Source organism: Opisthocomus hoazin, chromosome 1, assembly GCF_030867145.1.
Source record: "Opisthocomus hoazin isolate bOpiHoa1 chromosome 1, bOpiHoa1.hap1, whole genome shotgun sequence".
Classification (NCBI taxonomy): Eukaryota; Metazoa; Chordata; class Aves; order Opisthocomiformes; family Opisthocomidae; genus Opisthocomus; species Opisthocomus hoazin.
Genome location: NC_134414.1, coordinates 81,413,592 through 81,425,227, shown reverse-complemented (window position 1 = coordinate 81,425,227; position 11,636 = coordinate 81,413,592). Strand labels below are relative to the sequence as shown.

Genomic DNA, 11,636 nt, shown 5'->3' with positions numbered 1-11,636 from the left:
TTCATACTAGAAAACTCTGCTTACAGTGACTTGATCCAGATCTGAGGGGACCATGGCCAGTCTCACTGGTAACCTGGAAAAGCGAAATGAGCTCTCTATGGCTATATCACCTAAGCCGGAGCATGTGTAACACACCAAGCCGTAACAATGGGCGTGGCAGAGAGGAAGGGCCGTAGTTTTTTCCCTTTGCCTGTGTATTAATGTCTGTGTGACTGGAGGCAGAGCCAATGGCAGGTGGAAAGAAAGTAAGTAAGAAAGGATTCATTCCCAGGAGTTTCATCATGCAATTACCGGTGCAAAGACGACGCTTATCTTCTCTGACTTTAGTCACCTAAATTACCATTTCTATTCCCTTGCCTTCAGTATGGTTCTTAGACTTTGTATTATGTATACTGCTTTATGGGCACTTAGTTATTTACTCTTCATGGTCCCTTTAAATCCTACTGATTTTAATCTGTTTTCCTGCCGTTATGCATGACTCTTTCTGCGAAATTCTTTGGAACTGGACTGTGCCATGCAAGCCTCTCTGGTTTTCTTTTTAAGCCTTCACAACACCACAGAACAATTTCCTTGCAATTACTGCTCCTGCTCCCAGCTGCGGATGGGCAGGTTGCATTTCTGAAGAGATTCAGGTAAGGAATACATTGTGAATGGATTTGATGGCAGGGAAATTAACCAGTGTGTGGGTTGTCCCAGTGTGTGTTTTAGGCAAAGGCAGGTAACGGTACAACTTATCCAATGAAGGACCATGTGAGTGTATGTATGTGTTAATGCGTGGAAGGGTTATTACCTAGGCTCTGTTTGCACCTGATGCAACACCAGCTTTTATTGTGGGCAGGTTATACAGGCAAAATGTGTCCCTTAAGCTATCTTCAGCTGTTCTACAAAATGGAAAGTGTGTGTACATATACATATGTGCATATGCATATCTTTTCTTTTTTTATAACTGGAGGAAATGGCATAAACTGCATAAGGTAGCAAATCAAAAGACAAGAAAAAGGTGATAGAATGAGATGGATATATTCAAGGTTATTCTAAGTCTTCCTAACAGCACACCGTGTCTTGCTATAGAAAAGATGTTCTAGCTGAACCGTAGCTCTTGAACCCAGAAGTGATGAATTGCTTTGGAAGGAGCAAAAACTTCCACTTCAGGGACTGGGGGACATGATCCTTCGGTTTATATAATACAGGAGTCTCTCTGACTTTCAAAAGTACAGCTATAAGGTCTTAGCTCTGTTTCAGGCAATGAAAAATCATCCATTGAAGTTGTTGGACTCTGGATTTTGAAGCAAAAAAATAGGAAAATACAAAATTGCTGAGCTAATATCAGGTATTTTTCAGATATGGAAAAACAAACAAAATATCAGTAAGCGTTAATGGCTGCAATAGTGCGTGGTTATTAGCTGAATCATATTTTAAAATCTTGGTGCAAACAAGGCATACCTAAACACAGATATCTCTGGTTTCTGCAGCATAGTTCCTATGAGGAGCTATCTTTGTTAGGTGGATCCCTACCACTATACATTTTCCTTACATAACATGTATATTGCATTGACCTCCTACCACTATCTCTGAGGTCTTCCCACATTTCCTCTCTAATAAACTTTGTTCTTCCAACAGCTTATTATTTTTCTGTTTCTGCAAAAAAAAGGTTTAAGCAGGGTCCAAAGCAAAGCTGATCAAAATACCAACATACAGGTCTTTTGCTGATGATCTGCTGTGATTATTATCACAAGAAGTTGTTTCTGGTGCAACCCACAACTGAAGAAGCAAGTAGTACCTTGTAATCCTTTTGAGTATCAGTGTTGCACGTGCCATATGCCACAGCATGCTGCTTTCCCTGTTTTTGGTTTGTATGATGCTCATCCATTACACTGTAAGACCTTGCATATGCTGAATGAAACACTGCAGCAGTTCAATGAAAACGTGTAAATCTTCTTCTGTTCTGGTTATATTACAGATTTCAAAGACATAAATGTATAAATGTACAAAATCCGCTGCATCTCTTATTTCTGTGAGGTATATAAATGATAAACCCTTACCAAATAACAACTTGCGTAACTAGTAAAAATTCATTGCCACCTCTATTCTTGCAATTAAAGGACCTATATTTCATTTTCCTTCTGAATCATCTTGCATAAAATGATTGGAGTAGAATGCCAGCTGTATTGCCCTCCTGAGAAAATCCACAGAGATTTTACCAGCAGGAGAGGCAATCTTTCTTCTGCGGGTGCTATGCCTATTGAAACCCATCATTACTATTTCTAAAATGTTCCAATCATACAGTGTCATTTCTAGTTATTAAAACTTCTCCTAGTTTTAACTTTTCGATAAGGTTCTTTTGTGTTCCCAGGCAGGGACTGGATTGCAGAGAGCAGAGGGAATTAGTTGATTTGTTATATGGGTGATGATGGCTATTATTTTTATGAGACTTTAAGTAAAACCTAGGTAAGCTGTTTATACTCCTAGCTGAGTGTCTTATCTGTTACTTCGGCTCTTCCTCATGCATTATCTCTTCTCCTTCCAGACGTAGGACTGCAACATGACCAGACTCCAGTGGGAGAGCTAGAAGATGTTTTCCTGCTCTAAACCTTGGGGTAAGAAGCCTTCCTACCGGCTGGGATTGTGGTTACAATTAAGAAGCCAGACCCCCCCCCAAATCGTGGAGCGGGGCTCTACACAGTAAATGATGATGTGCGAAGCACACATCCTAGTCTGTAGAGGTGACTTGAGACAGCAGAGTGCGTTCTGAGTGATGAATATTCCTAAAAAAAACCCAGAGACTTGGTCACAGAACCAGATACCCATCTGAGAGTGCCACCGTCTACTTGCTTAGCTCACGCAAGAAAACAGTTCTTCCAAGGAAAGTGCAAATGCAAAGCATTAAACACATAAGCAATGTTTTGGTATCTCAGGTGGGCATCTGGGTACTCCGATAAACTAAGTGGAATATATGGGATCACTCAGGTGCCTGAATTTCACTCACATGCCTCTGGAAGCTGCTAAGTGCTCTTTGGACCTTGCCCCAGCTGCTTCATGTAACACAGAAGCAAAATTAAGTGAAATCCCTCACTGTAAATTATTGACCAACATTAGCTTTAGGAAATGTCACTAAACTTAAACCACAGTAGGACAGATGCACTATAAAAAGGGAAATTTTCAGCAGAATGGCAGATTTACAAATTGTATTCTTAAGAAGCTGCAGGCTTTTATATTCACTATCATGTTTAATGCTTAGTTTGGCCCCTGCTCTCCAAGCAGTATTACAACAAATTTTTCTGGGCAGTCATTGCTGCACTTTTCTAATCTGTTTAGCCATCTGGGTCCTGTGGTGGCATATACATGGTATATCATAAAAAAGAAGTGCCTGGCCTTTCTCTGGGCTGCCTCATGCGGGGCTGGGGAGGCAGCGGGGGAAGAACAGTGTGCTGGAAAGGTTTGTAAAACCACTGGGCAGCATCGCTTTGCTCTGCTAAAGGGATCTGCTGCAGCTGAAGGACAGAATTAGCTTCCTTTGGAAGATAACAAAGAAAGAGAGCTGACATTTAATCAACAGGGAGGAGAGGGAAACGAAGTAACTATGGAAGGGCACTGTTGATATTTCCACTAACAATTCTAGCAGCAGGCAATCTCATCTGAACTGTATTCTCTGCATTCAAACACTACTCCAAGAAAGCAAAGCAAAAAAGCTACTGTGAAAGACGTTAACAGGGACCTGACTGTGGCTGACTGCAGAGTGGATGGGTCCAGAATCTTGATCCCTGAGTGCCAAGGAGGTACCAGCTGAACCCACAGCCCTGGTGCTCACAGGGCTCTCTCTGCACGTGTCCCTGAAGGGTATGTCTCTCTCTCACCACAGCCCAAGGATGCTGGCAGCTGTTAGGAGAAAAAATGTCCCATGGGAACACTAAAAGGCTCCGTGACAAGATTAACCTCCCGAATGCCCTGGGGTGGCCTGTCAGACATCCTTGTGCAGCGTATGTGACTAATTCCCGGCCAGGGCACCAGATGACATCCTGGCTCCGTAGAGAGTTGCTTGGGAGAGTTACAGAGGCAATAGATGGGGCTGTCTGACTGCAGACAGCCTTGGCTGCTGGTTAGTGACAAATTTTTCTTCTGTTAGCAAACAGCCCCTGGGAGATAACTAGCGTGTCCAGCACTAACCTGCTCCCGAGCTGTGACTGCCACAGGCTCCCATGTCCCCTGCTGGGAGCAGGTCGTCTGTCACAACACTGACTGCAAATACAGATGAGTGCACATCATGCTTTATATATACATGGTCTTCAATGCTTTTCCATTTGCAGACCCTAGATATGGCAAGCCGGTGTGTCTGAATTTCTGCTTGGTGAATTTAAACCTACTGATACTAGACTGGCTTTATTAATCTGCTGTTTGATGAATAATTTAAGTCAGCATGTCCATTTTTATAACTGCTTAGTGAACTGGACCAGAGTACCAATCTGGCTGAAAAGCAGCCTGCCTAAAGCAAATCAGTCAGGGCAGCTCCTCATGCTCGCTTACCAAGTAGCCACATAAACATTTGTGCCAGAACATTGCAAAAGGTAATTTGGGAACAGAACTGAGTGGCTGGGTGGATTTTTTTTTGCCAAAAGAGCTGGTTTATGATGATCTAAAGCATGTGCTGAACTGTAGACTTCATTGCCTATTGTGTAGCACCTTGAGCATAGATCCCAGACTGTCGGGATTTTTTTAACCACAGCTTGAAAACTACCACTATAAGCATAAAACAAAGCAATGGCATGCCCTTGGGCTGACTCTGACTCCCTGTGAGTAAAACGTGTTGGGATAAACTGTTCATCTAAGGGTGTTTCTGGTGGGTAAGGCACTGTGTGAGTACTATCTCGGCTGTACATAGTGGGCACAGCTTATACAAGAACTAGTAAACGCAGTGACCCATACAGCCAGAGAATTGTTCCAAGAGCATGTTTTAACGGGGTTTGTTCCTCAGAATGCTGTTCTGAGCTCTTCTGTGAAGGACCACATGGGGACATACGATGTTTGTAAAGTGCTCTTTTGGTATCCATTGCATTCCAGAAAAGATGGAGGGCTCTGTGCCAAAAGCTGAAGAAGATTGCATTCCAGAAAAGATGGAGGGCTCTGTGCCAAAAGCTGAAGAAGATGTCTCAGTACTACACCATTACAGCCAGAGATTCCGTGGTGGTAATACAGTCCTGTAGCAGACCCAGGCTTTCAGAGTTATTCGAACTCTATTTTCCATCCCCAGAAATTCCTCCTTTCTCAATTTCTGAAAAGCAGAAATTATGAAAAACACTTAGCAAGAAGTAAAAGGCTTTGTAGAAGTAACCGTACAGGGTGCTTAGCCTTGCTAGATCCAGTCCTGAAAAAGCATAATTTACTGCCAGCTCCTAACCACTGTTAGTATGCTAATAAATGACCATTTGCCTCAAAACAAGACACTTGTACAACTTATTTATAACCTAACTCTTCCACCCTTGCGCATGCTGACTGCTGCTTTGCTCCACCAGTAAACCCAGCCCCACAGACTCAGGGGGCTGCTTGCAGAATTACAAGCTCCTGATTTCCTGATGGGTCAAGTTGGCAGAATCAGATTTTTAACAGAGAACAAGGGGAAAGAATGCTTCCTCTTTTCTGATGCATTTCTCAGTTTAAGCGTGTCAACAGATGGAGTGGGGATTAGTTATAAAATAATGTGACCTCTTAGCTTATGTAAAAAGCAGTCTTGATGTGCTGGGGATTTTCTGATGGCTTATTAAATGTACTTATGAAAACTAAAGGATGCTTACAGTACAAGTAAAATGCTCATCTTCAGTGAGTGTTTGTCTTTGATAGAAAATGTCAGGGTGATGTATACATGTTTGGAGAAACATGCAAAGAAATGTTGGCAAAGAAATAAAATCTGTTATTTGCTCTTTACAATCTAGCCTGAAATTCTAGCTCTTGATGTGCAGCAGGAGGTACTACTGCTCACTACGTGTTTCATATCCTGCTGAGGCTGTCTACATGGCCTTTTGCAGACTGTCTTTGCTCTGAAGCTGCAGCCATGTGGCTGCGGCTGGCGTGCCACGAAGCACGGTGCTCTGGCTGCACAGCAGGCTCCAAGGTGCAGAGTGCATGTTGCTGCGGCTTGGGGCTGATCCAGCTCTGTGGCTTGCAGTCTCAGTCTGCTCCTTGCCAGGCACTGTTAGATCAGGGACCAAGCTCAGGTACCAGGACAGGCTGATAGCCTCAACCTCTGAGCATACAGGTAAAATGCCAGATGAAAATTATTACTTTTACCAGTGTAATATATACATTGAGGGCCCAAATTCATGGGCAATATTTAGCATTAGGCATTCCTACCATCCTGACTATACTGTTCTCCCTGTTTCTCCAGCCCCCAAGTGAGAGGGATGCCTTCAGTTTTGCCCACAGGGCTCTTTGGGACTTCTTATGAATTTAAGCCCAGGACTGATATGGGTGACAAATGTCTGGGGAAAGGCAGGATTTTTCTGTATTTCAGCAAGATCATTTCCTTGCAAGCACATTTTAGATCATTCTGTAAGGGAATGAGTCCTTATTCTCGAGCTGCAGAAACACTAGGGCCTTATTGCTCTTAGCCAAGATAACAGCACTCTTGACAAATGCTGCCTGCTGTTCTCAGTGCCATCATTTCCTAGCTAATCTTCCTCCAGCAAGCTGACCACTGCACAGAAGCACTATTGCTAGGCTGCTATGCAGATGCTGAACTGACAGTATCAGGATGCGTTCCCCTGGTTAGAGGTGTTCTACCATGCTTCAGGAGATACTGTAAAGATAAGAGTCCTACACACTTCCACAGCAGAGGATTTTGTACGTGAAGCACGTACTGCAGGGCTGGAAGCCAGATGAGTTGAGGTGTCCTGCCAGCTAGAAGTGAAGCACAGTACTGTCACCACGGAAGCAGTCAGATCAGCCTGAGTTTATGGCAGTGTCTGGGAAAAGTTTTCCCCAGTAGGTATCTTCTGAAGTTTAATGCAGTGCCAATACTGTGACTTCTTATCTATCTTACATTATCTGACTGTCTCCAACTGTTCTTAGGAGTGGTGGAAAGATTTTTCGTATTTTGGAAGAATGGAGGTATATTGATAGAGTCTTTAAATTTATAAAGCAAATTGTGAAGTCTTATTCTGCCTCACATATACAAATTGATTAAATTCAGTAAGTTCCCTAATTATTCTTCCAAATGACAGCATTTGACATTTTCTCTGAGGGCTATGTAACAATTGTGGCTTTATAATAAGAATGGCATCATTAATATATATTAATAGCCGCAATAATGCATATAGCAGCATTAGTGGGATGGGTGAACAATTTTAGGTAAAATGGATGGGTATTTTCTTTTGTTCACCCACCGTTTGTAACTTAGAATTTCAATGGTTAGATAGGACACAGGAAATGATGATTCTTGCCCACATTCTCCCTGTATTTTCTCTTTTTCCACAACATTCTTCTCTTCAACTCTGCTCTGATTTCTCCTCCTTCCTCTTCCTCTTAAGATCTCTTCTTTCACTGAAAAGAGGACCAAAAGCCTTCTACATCTCCTGGTGGTTAGAGTGCCAAAAGAATAACCCCACTAATGCTAGTATTTACTCAACACTTTCCCCATAATACCTCTGTAAACCAAGTCAGTGTATAATATGGTTATTTATGCTTCTATTATGCTCATTTTACACAAATAATGAGAGGGGAGAGGATGAAGGTCTATTTCTAAGCACTACGTTGAATAGCTCACTACTGCATTAACTTCTCAAGGACTGCAGGCACACATGTGAAGCAAGCCTCCTTCTTACAAGCAAAATTATGTTTCTTATGTACCAGATTTAAGTGGTGAGGTCTAAAAGATGAATTGACAGAATTCAGCCTCCCGTGCTGTGCAGAGAAGGAAGAGGAAGCCTGATTGGCATCTACGATGATGAGTCCCAAATCTAGTGTAAACTCACAGATTTTGTATTATGCCCCAGATAAAGTTTACAGGAGACTAGTTTACTAGATGACTGCTTTGTTTTGTCCTCTGTGAGTCAGCCAATACACAGATGACAACAATCAAATATCTTCACTGACTTTGCTAACTTTACTAGGTTGCCTCCTCTCCAATTGTCCCGAGATCCTCTGCAGCAAAACTTCTAAACATCAGGTGTGTTTTGCAAATCTGAACTCACCGCATTAGATCTCCTGTAGTCCTTAGCCTACATGGAATCTACAGGGGAGTATTTTGCAACTTTACTAGACATCCAGCAGAACAGAGAACAAATTTTCTGGACTAACCCCCAGGTTTTCCTACTATGAGATTTCTTTAAGAAACTTTGGATTCTACTCATTTTTATACAGCATTACTTGTATTGAAGGAGAAAAAAAATTATGGATTCCAGCTTGTATGAGCAAGAAAAAACAGGAGAAAATTAGGGCAGACAGGGTGTCTTTCACTGGAGCTTTACTAGATGACCACACAGAGGACCATCTTTACAGAACCACAGCTGACAAGAAACACCAGATTAAAGAGTAACCCTTTAAGAAAGTTTGGTGAAACTGCAATAAAAGGAGGAAGAACCACAATTCGATGTGGGAGAAACAAGTTTTGGATAAAAAATGGCAGGTGGGAACAGAACTAAAATTTAATAAGGGGAAAAAATCTTTGCAGAATAATGTTGGAAAAGTTTGTTATTTTCTTTGTACAGGATATTTCAAAGTAAATTTTTAAAAAATAAATTTAGGAATAAAACTAAAAAAAACTCTTTAGTGCTGGATCACTAAACCTTTTGCAGACTTACCGCTTTATGTATTAGCTCACAGCTGCTTGTTACATGTAATTATAAAGTTGATTATTATTTCCTGATTAGTATTACAGGCAGAACAATTTTTTGCATGAATGTTTAATTTAGAAGAAAACATGAGCTGCTTTTGTCACTTAGTTTTTCGAGTATTTAAATGTTTATGCTGTGCCCCTAAAAAACCGTGTATGATATTATATTTGGGATTGGCTTAGAAGGTGTCATGTTTTTACTCTGATGGTGAATTCTGTATGAGTGCCACGTAACACTGTCCTTTTATGATGCTCTTACTTGTTCCTCCTCTTTATTAGGTGTATCTTTCAGAGCCTACAGCTATTAAGAAAAAAATGCACGCAGACTTCTCATAAACTGCAAGTACTCTTCCCGCATCGCATTATCACCGAAGTACAAAAAATGCTGCTGGGTTTTGGAAAATTACTGCACGTGTGTCAAAGTTTAGCAATGAGTTATCCACACATCTTGCAACAAATAGGATACTGTCATGTTCAAACAGACAGCTGGAATTCTAGGTCGTTGCAGAGACAGAATGGGATCTCTGTTAGGTTTGGATAACACACGGGGCTGTCACCTGCTTCTTTTTGCAGCCGGCAGAGAGGAATGGTGTATGTGCATGCTACCGAGCAGAGCACATTAATGGGGTGCTTCAAAAGGGCAAGGTAAGAGCCACTGTTTAAAGCTTCTCTGGTCTGGCCCCGGGGTCCCTGGGGGCTCCTGTGGCGCTGGGAAGGGCGAGTGGGTCCCTGCCTGGGGGGCTGCTGGGGCTCCCCCCACCCCCAGGCCTCCCGCCCAGCCACGGTGCGGGGCCGCCTGTGTCCCCGCACACAATGGCTCACCAGCGGTTTGGTTTTGTGGCGGCGTTTGCATTCTGACAGGCATCTCTGCAGAAAGTCATAGTTAATATTAATTAACAATTACTTAACATGTCAATCAATGTAATAACCGTTCCCAAATGTTTCCAGGAAAAATCCTCTGGTCATAAGAAGTAAGTTTTTTACGGGTTGTAGTAGAGTGTGAGCTCCTCCACAACTTTTGCAGTGTTTACATAGGTGCGTGTATATATACACACCTATCTATAGGTAAGGCATTTATGCCACATTGATTCTGCAGCGTCTAACAGGGTTTGCATAAGGACGCCAGCCCGTCCGTCAGTCGAGGCACTCGCAGGCACCCTCTCCTTTTTTCAGCAGCCTGTTTTCATGAAGCTTACAGAAGCCTCTTCGTTTTTTTTTTCTTTTCCTCTTTGCCCAATTTGGCTGCAATTCTCCAAACAGCTGAGAAGCAAGAGCACACACGCATGTTTCCACAGGCGGTCGCGTTGGCCTGCTTTCCTCACTAGCCAGCCCACATGCCAAGACCATTTCAGCAATACCTGCTGGTAAAAACTCAGATCCCTCTAAATCTGAATAAACCTGAGCTTCTTTTTTTTTTTTCTTTTTCTTTTCTCCCAGACAATTTTCTGGCTATACAGAACAGTTTAGATGAATGGTGATTTATCAAAGAAGAGGACAGATCGAATGCTCAGCCATGGAGAAAGCCTGTGAAGTGCCATGTGCTGTCAGTGAGGGAAGGGTGACAGCCCTTACCTCCCAGCCCTGCTGCAGGTTTTAAACACATAAATAATCATAGCATCTGGAACAGGACCTCTGCCTTTGATGCACTTGTGCACCAAATTGCTGTTTGCAAGGCGATGGTCTGAGACTGTGTCTCAGTTTGTCAGAAACTGACACATCCATCCTTCCTCTCATTGTTTGTTTGAGCTTTTTAGTTAGACTGTGAATTCTTTGAGACGTAGGTAGCAGTCTAGGTATATCTGCAACATGGGACTCTTTTCCTTGCACTTCCTACTTGCACATATTGGTAATTGTCATTAAGCATACTCTTTCCAATATCATATTATATTTCATAAGGTTCCAATACAATTAATTCAAATTCACTTTAATTAAAATTATCAACTATACTTGCCTTCTTTATTACCTTTAAAATGTCTTTGGGTGTTTTAATTTCAAACTTATTGATCTTTCAGACCTAGGGACCAGAAGATATTCTCTTATGCTTTTTATAACTGTTATGTCTACATAATATATGAAAGAGGCACTAGATATTCAATATGGAGGGTAGTTGCAGTTAAAATCTCACCGTGATTTTTCCCTAGATAAAGAGGATAAAACTGTAATAGTGTCAGAATCCTACATGCTTACAGAGACAGCTGAATTCCCAGGCTGACCTGGTCCCAGGTAGACCCTGCAACATGATATTTCTGTATTATGATGAGATTGAAAGAATCAGGTTAAATGCAAAGCTGAATCCTTCAGGGAAAAAATGCAATCTTTTTGAGAATTTCTTCAGTCCAAGGAGCAAAATTTTCTGCATTAAGCAGAAGAGAAAGCTTCATGGCTTATCTCTGGAATATTTGAAGTCAAGAGCTTCCGTTATATTGCAAATATATGCACAATAACGCACAGGCAGTAAAATCTATTCTGATTGCTGGTACAGGGAAACATATGGTCTTGAAAAACTCACAAAGAAAATGAGCAGAGAGAACTCTTTACAGCATAAAAAAGAAGATGATAAACAATAATTTGCCACCCAAGTAGGCTTTTAAGATGGTTGATGAAAGTTGGCTATATTCTATTTCCCTGTTTTCTTATGTGCAAGTCCTGGCTTCCTCTGGGAGAGACAAAGAAAATATTGTCATAACAAGGGAGACTGGAAACTCGGGGACTAGCAAAATAAATATGAAAAGTTTAAATTTACATGAAATGGAGTTCTCCAGCTGAGCATCGTACAGCATTTAGACATTTTTATTAAAGCTCCCCAGTTCAAGAA

The 11,636-nt window shown here is 41.8% G+C and overlaps 1 long non-coding RNA gene across 1 annotated transcript; it reads left to right on the top strand.

The window, feature by feature from the left end:
• The first annotated feature begins 555 nt into the window (after positions 1-555).
• LOC142363823 (uncharacterized) lies at positions 556-5,595 on the top strand. Its single transcript, XR_012765994.1, has 3 exons — positions 556-632; positions 2,528-2,597; positions 5,056-5,595. It is a non-coding gene; the product is annotated as an uncharacterized LOC142363823 (long non-coding RNA).
• The last annotated feature ends 6,041 nt before the right edge of the window (positions 5,596-11,636 follow it).